General features: G+C 40.3%; 1 protein-coding gene across 7 annotated transcripts in view; it reads right to left on the bottom strand.

Moving 5' to 3' along the window:
- RUNX1T1 (RUNX1 partner transcriptional co-repressor 1) overlaps nucleotides 1-7088 on the bottom strand; it is a 115872-nt gene that overhangs the window by 5982 nt on the left and 102802 nt on the right. The window lies entirely within an intron of this gene.

The following is a 7088-nucleotide window of genomic DNA, read 5'->3' as shown; positions in this document are numbered from 1 at the left end:
AATGCCCAGGTGCAGGAATTCCTGCCTTGTGCAGATGTGTTTGCAGCATTGAAGTTCATTCTTTAATTGAATGGGAATTACTATGAGGGTGTCAAACTTATTCAAGTATCCATTTAGTTAATACAGGCCAGCATCTGAAGAACTTTCACTTTGCTTCCCTTTTTGAGGAGCACATAGAGATCTGACTCCAGATGTGACCAGAGCCACCACAGAGTATTTCAGTACCTTACCACATGATCTGTATTGATGTCAGTAGTTTAATTCTGACAGTATTGGTTCAACTTTCTTATTAAAATAGACCTCCGTTAACTATCAGACCATACAGAACATGAAAAGTGATATATAGGTGCAAGATTTTAATGAAGTGATTAAGTACTAAGCTGGCTCCTTACATGATTACTTAATGTGTCCTACATTGTTTGGTATGTGATTTTGTTCATTGGACATATTATTTCTAATTTTACAAGTCATTACAGCTTTAGTAATTTAGTAATTTAGTAATTGTGGAAACAAAACCACATAAAATACAAGAATTTAAAAATAAATTTTACATCTCACATGTATGCAGCAACTTATTGCGTTTAAAAATTACTACAGTGCAAATTAATATAAACACACGCACATCACAGGGAGCTTGTACTGAGACAGCAGCTGGATTTGGTGAGCAGAACTCCCTGTCCCACACAGCCCTCACCATTGTGACCATTCATTGCTCCTTCCCATGTGCAAGCAGTGAAAAAGAGCAGCAAAGATCAGGCTCAGGTACCACAAGCTTTGGAAACAAATGCTTTCTGTTGACAGCGCTGGCTGATAGCCCCAAATTCTAGCAAAGAAAAGCCAGGCTCGAGATGCCAGCTAATAGCCTGGCCTGTGCTTCATACACCCCTGCTGCTCGTGTCTTTCCAGCAGATCCAGCCATCACAGACAAAGCTTGACCTCACTGTGGGATTGAACACACTCAGGGTACCTTCCTTCCTGGGATGCTCCAGCAGGCACCAGCAAAATGCAGCACTCTCACTGAGGTGTGTGCACAGCATCTTGGACAACAGACGGCCACAGTGTCATGTTGGTGAGGAGATGGCAATCTTCATATAGGGGCATATGGCCACAACTACCGACTGCCTTACACCTGATTTAAGACTGTCTCCTGTCACTGGCAAGATCCAGCTAGGAGGCTTATCAAGGTTGCGATGATGCACTTCAAATACAGAAAATCAAGCAAGACAAACAGGACTTTGAAAGAACCTCAAGAAAGGCTGCCAGATTAATCAGAAGTCAGACAAACATAAGCTGTGAGAAGAAACTGAACGAACTCAGACTTAAATATGAGACAGTAGGCTAAAAGGGGCAGTAGCACCCAAACATCACTGCAGTGAATGTCTACATCCATCTCTACAAGGATTAGCAAAAGCAACAAGACCAAAATTCTGTTAAGAACAGGAGCAAAGTGCCTAGAGATGTTAGAGAATCCCCATCATTAAAGCACAGGAAAAGCAGGGGGAATGGTGCAGCTAGAGTTGATCATGGATTGGGAAAGGGAGAAGCCAATCCCTCAAAGCCTCTGCTGGTCTATATATTCTGTCTTTAGGTAGTGACCTACTACACTGCACTTCCAGCTCATGCTCTATAGAGTTCCACGCTTAGCTAAAACTATGAGAAGGACTGGACTGCAGTTTAACTGCAGTCAAATCAACTCTGTGCTGATTTCCCTGTTAAACAGTGAGGTTATACAAAAAGCTAGACTCTCAGACTACGTAATTCAATTTAACTTCACTATCTTGAAAATGGATTAATTCAATGAAATTGAGATAAATTACACCAGATGGGAATCTCACTCCGAATTTATGCCACCGATCATATTTCATCCTTCTCTTTCAACTGACAAGGAACATCAGTCTTAGGTCAGAACCTTATCTTAGGTCAAATTCTCAATTCTCATGCACTTAAGCTTCCATCTTCAAGCACTCCTGTTTGCCCTCATCAAAATTCTTAAAAACAAAAGGTCTCCATTTCTGCTTTCTCCAGTACCAAAACATACGCTTTTCAGTAATTTTGCCTATTCCTGTTGCTTTAATCTCTGAAATATTCAACGAGAATTGAGTATTTGCTTTCCTCTGACACTCCAACTGAGACTTAGTATACACAGCTTGCTTAAATAAATAAAAAAACCCCCTTTGTTCTGCCATCTTTGAGAAATTCTGGATTTCCCCAGTTTACCATGAAAGGAAGCATGGCTGGTATGAAGAACCCAGATTTTTCCCAGTTCTGCATTGCCCATGACATTCAAAACTCTACCACTGCTAACCACAAGAGAAGGAACATCTAGAAAGCACTGAAACCACAGGGGCGTAAATGAGAACTGTATGAGCTGCTGAATAGCAGTGTAAAAATCCAGCAAAGTTGTTTATGAGAATTTTATACAAGAGTCATTAGAAAGGGAAATATATTGGTACTTTGGAAATTCTCACAGTGTCAAAATGACATTAAAACTTTTAGATGTTTCTAGTAAAGTTACACCTATCACGGAACACTCCAGGCTTGCCCAAGCCACTGTTTATTGAGTGAAATACATGAACTTTCATTCAAGTCAGTGAGAGCAGCTAAATCCTGCAAACAGAAGTGTGGAGCAGCCCACAGAAGAGCCGTGCAAGCTGGTGAGCTAGGCTTAGCTTAGCAGTCTGGGGCAGTGCCAATGCTCACATCACATCTGGACTGATCCTGTGCAGAACACATGGCTCTGGTGCCTCTCTACTACCCACCACTGCAGGGGATGATGTGCTGCTTTCCAAGAGATGCTCTGCCAAAAAATTAAACATTAGCTGACATAGGTATTAAACTTAATACCAGCCTGAAAACTAGGCTTGCCTGAACCACATCATCTGATGCTCAGAGTCAGGTTTGCTGGCATAGTCCTGGTCTCAATGGATCAGCCAGCAGATTGAACCCAGCTGTCTTTAAAATGTCAGGTGTGATATTCTCATACAACATGAACTGCTGCAATATAAACAAGCCCTAACATTACACATCTCCTAAAAGCAGTGTTGGGCCAGTTACATACTTGTTTTATCTGAGCAGATGTCAGCATCTGCTTTAAGTAGAGAGAACTGAAACATTTGTGTTCCTTCCTTGTCCCCAGCCCCCAACCTACTCAAAACTAAGGGATAACACTGAGTGTCAGATTTTTCAGTGGCATTTTATACCAAACCAGAAAGACAGATGTTTTGATGATCCCACTCCCCCTTACAATCTGGGTAGTCTCTTTGCTAAACCGTTCACCCTCACTATTAAAATTGATTTGCAAAGCAGCACATTGCAGCCAAAGCAAGCACAGCAGTCATTACAGAGTAGGCTGCTCACACATGTTTCTGTACTTAGCCAAGCCAACTACTGATGAATGGGTCATTTTTTGTCAAGCAACTGTAAGGAACTGGTAAAGAAATAATTCATGGCTCAGAACAGCCATGCTGACAGGTAGGCTTTGTCCTGGTCCTTTTGCTTTCCAGCAGCAGTCTGCTCATACAGCTGGTCCTCAACCAATTTCAATAACAGAAAAGCATGGACATTAGCTGGTCAGTTGCAAGATCTTATGTTAAGAAACTATGAAAATGTTTAGAAAGCAAATGTACAGACACTGAAGCAGTGGGAGTGCTAGTTAAACCATGCTGAACAACTCTAAGATAAATAAAGAACAATAGTTTAACAAAGGAGTTCAAGTCAGTCACAAATTCTACCTACGCTATGCAATGTGGCCATTCTCAAAATCTTGCAGACCCCTTCTTAAAAGTCAAGATGCTTCTGAATACTACACCTCCCCTATTAGTCTTCTTACTGTCTTGTGCTCCCTTAATTTTGGAATTTTGATCTCATCATCTTAATATGCTCAGCTTCACTTTTTTTCTTGAAGACAATCTTGCACTCAGGGATCCTACTTTTCTGGGTTAAAGACAAAGCTAAACAGAATACTGAAAAAACCAAGCAGAACCAGGGAAAAAACCCAACCCAACACAGAAATCAGCAACACCAACGAAAAATATCAAAAATCCAATCTACTTTTCTTTGTGAGTTCTCTGAAAGGTCTTGGATTGGGAGGCTGTGTTATAATAATCACAAAAATCCCTAGTCTTGGTACTAGCTATCACTTTGAGAACTGCAGCAGACTGCAATAAAAATCATACCACAAAATTCTCTCACCAGAATAGCTTCAAGAAGCCTCAGCTAGGTCCAGGCTGCATTTTACTGAATAACAAATCAAGAGAGAAACCTTGCCAAAAGACAGGGAGTGGCCATATTAGTCGAAAATTGTATCTGATACATTACAAATCTGGCATGAAATTCTCATCTCCATTCATAGTTACAACAGCCAGAAGAAATAATAACACCCATGAGAGAAATATTGTCTGTCAGGAACTGCATGGAGGTTATATAGCAGCCTATAGTGAGCTTTCTTGCATGCCTTGGAGCAATGTCCCAGCAAGGATAAGGAATGAGGAGAGGTGCTCAGCATTCCCCCTGGACCTGCAAGACTTCAGTGGCTGCACTGGAACAGTCTCAGATTTGAAACTGGAAATATTCTAGCTCTAGAAATTTTACTCTAGTGTCTTAAGTGCACAGGAACCTGTGCTGCTCTAAGTGTTCTGCTGAAAGCTGTAAACAGAGAATTTATGCAGACTTAAAACCTAGACAAATGAGGAACAATGTCCACAGAGAGATCCAAGAGATAATGAATACCAAAACAAATGTGGAGTTTTATTCCTCAAACCTGAAAAACGCAGTCTCATCTCTGAAGAAAAATTTTTCAAACACTGGCAAACTGATCTCCTGTGCCCAAAGATGAAGGAAAAGTCCAGTCCATTCTTACAGAAGTCACCCTCAAAGGAATCCAAACCAGCCTGAGTTAACATGTATCTATGAGAAGCATTGCCCTAAGTGTTTGGAGTTGTCAAAATTAGAAGCCGAAGAGGAAGTTCTTATAAATCTAACTCAAATAAGCATTGCCATCATCTCCCTTCACAGTTAATCAATCACCTGTAAACACAAACTGTCAAACTTGATTTCTCTCTGATGGCTTACTAAAACTTGTGGCTCAAAACAGCCACCCTGATGACCACAGGGGTGAAAGTTGCAGGATCAGGACACTAGACTTCATTTCTAGGTCCAGGAGTCTTATAACCTCCCTGAGGACACACAGCCCTGAGAACATCTATAACCTTAACAGTCGCATTTCATTAGAATGCAATTAAAAGAATTGTTTCCCCAAAGTCCTGTTCCCAAGAAGGGAAAAACCTTAAAATCAGTTCTGCTGCAGAAGAAATAAAGATGTTGTTACATGGCTCTTTCCAGAGCTTTAACTGCTCAGAAGTTATTCACAGCACACAAACTCTCTACACATTCCTTTGGATACACATTTGCTTGTGGAAAAATGGGCTGTATGTACTGGCACATAAGTACTTCCTCTGTCCTGCTCACACTATATCAGTTCACTAAATAGATTTAATTTGCTGTTTCCTTCAAAGGTATTTACCTTTGGAACTTTGGTTTTAACAATAGGAGTCTCTTGTATATATACACATACAAAATGAAAGCTCTTTAATGATGCTATGTCAGAAAAATGCCCTTTCTATGAACAGTGCAGGAAAATGTCCCTGAGTGTCTTAGATACAAAAGTCCAATAAATTGAATTTATGTCTCATTTAATCTACAATGGAACAGCTAGTACTTAAAGGGTACATATACTTCCCCTAGTCCCTTTCTTCCTGAGAAACTTTCAGATGCTGAAAATCAATTCCTTTTGTCTCCTTGTTATTCATCTGCTACACATTAAGGAGAAACTCTGGGCATTCAGTGATCCCACAATGGTCTTTCATCTCCAGAGAAGCCTGGTATGAATTAAAAACTTACGCTCCCTCAAATTACAGATGCATACTACAGCATGCCACTGACTTATGTGCTGGTGATTTCTGCCAGTGTTCTCAGCATGCTGAAGGTAGCTCATCTGCATCTCTCAACTTCAGTGACTCTTCTACAACATTGCCCATCCAGCCCATGCAAAGTGTTTAGACGTGATCATACACAAATGTAGGTCCCCATGTAACAGGGACTGTCACCGACTCTTTTCCCCAACTCCCTGATGTTTAGAAGATTTTTTAAATGTGTGCCACAGTCAAGATGTTAATATACAAAGAATAAATACTTCATGAAGGTAATGCTCCTTCATTTCAGTGGTCTTGAGAAATGGAGATTGTATACAAGTAACTTCTAACTGACAAAATTTCCTTGTCCTGTCTGTTTTTAAGGGCAGTTTTTACTTGGGACTCTTTTTTTTTAACAAGCATAAAATTTAATTGCTATCTAGATTGATACAGCACTGGTCAAACACACACTGCTCTTTCACTCCCAGCTTCCACACAATCATGGTGTCAGGTGTCCTGTATCATAACAATTCAAGGTTTCCACTCTCAGGTCTGAAAGTACACCAAGGCTTAACATACTTATTCTTGTTTTACTCTTTGATCTCTCAGTCTATTCTTTCTTCTGCCAAATGCTCTTTGCCCATTCCTCAACTCTGAAATATTTCCTGCAGCCAAAGCAATACATTCAAAATAAGGAAACTTGCAAATTTACATTCACATTCTGTCCTACAGGAACCATCATCTTTTGCTTATCGCTTCTACATCCAACACTTTTCCCAGACAAGTTTTTAGCCACCTTGCTCTACAATCTCTATCATGAATAATTTCTTTGTTTAAATTAGATTTCAGTGTCAAATGTTTTCCACTGAGCATCTTTTTATCTATTCAGTATGGTAGTTTGAAGAGCTTTAAAATGAAGCTACTGAAAAATCAAATTAGAACATTATATGTAACCCTGAGCAGCAGTTAAAAGGCAAGAACAGCTCAAGTTCACTAGCTATTTTGGGCTCAGATTACAACATAGCCAAGAGAATTTGGAACTTGGTGTATGCCTGACATACACATCCAGAACAGCCGTGCAAAGAGTTAACAGGGGGTTCTGATGCCTTGTGCCACACAGATTAAAGCCAGCTCAGACACACCTATGGTTTGCAGGCACAGGTGCCGCCTGCCCAGCAA

The sequence above is a fragment of the Fringilla coelebs genome (assembly GCF_963513975.1).
Source record: "Fringilla coelebs genome assembly, chromosome: 1".
Lineage (NCBI taxonomy): Eukaryota > Metazoa > Chordata > Aves > Passeriformes > Fringillidae > Fringilla > Fringilla coelebs.
This window is presented reverse-complemented; position numbering and strand designations above follow the sequence as displayed.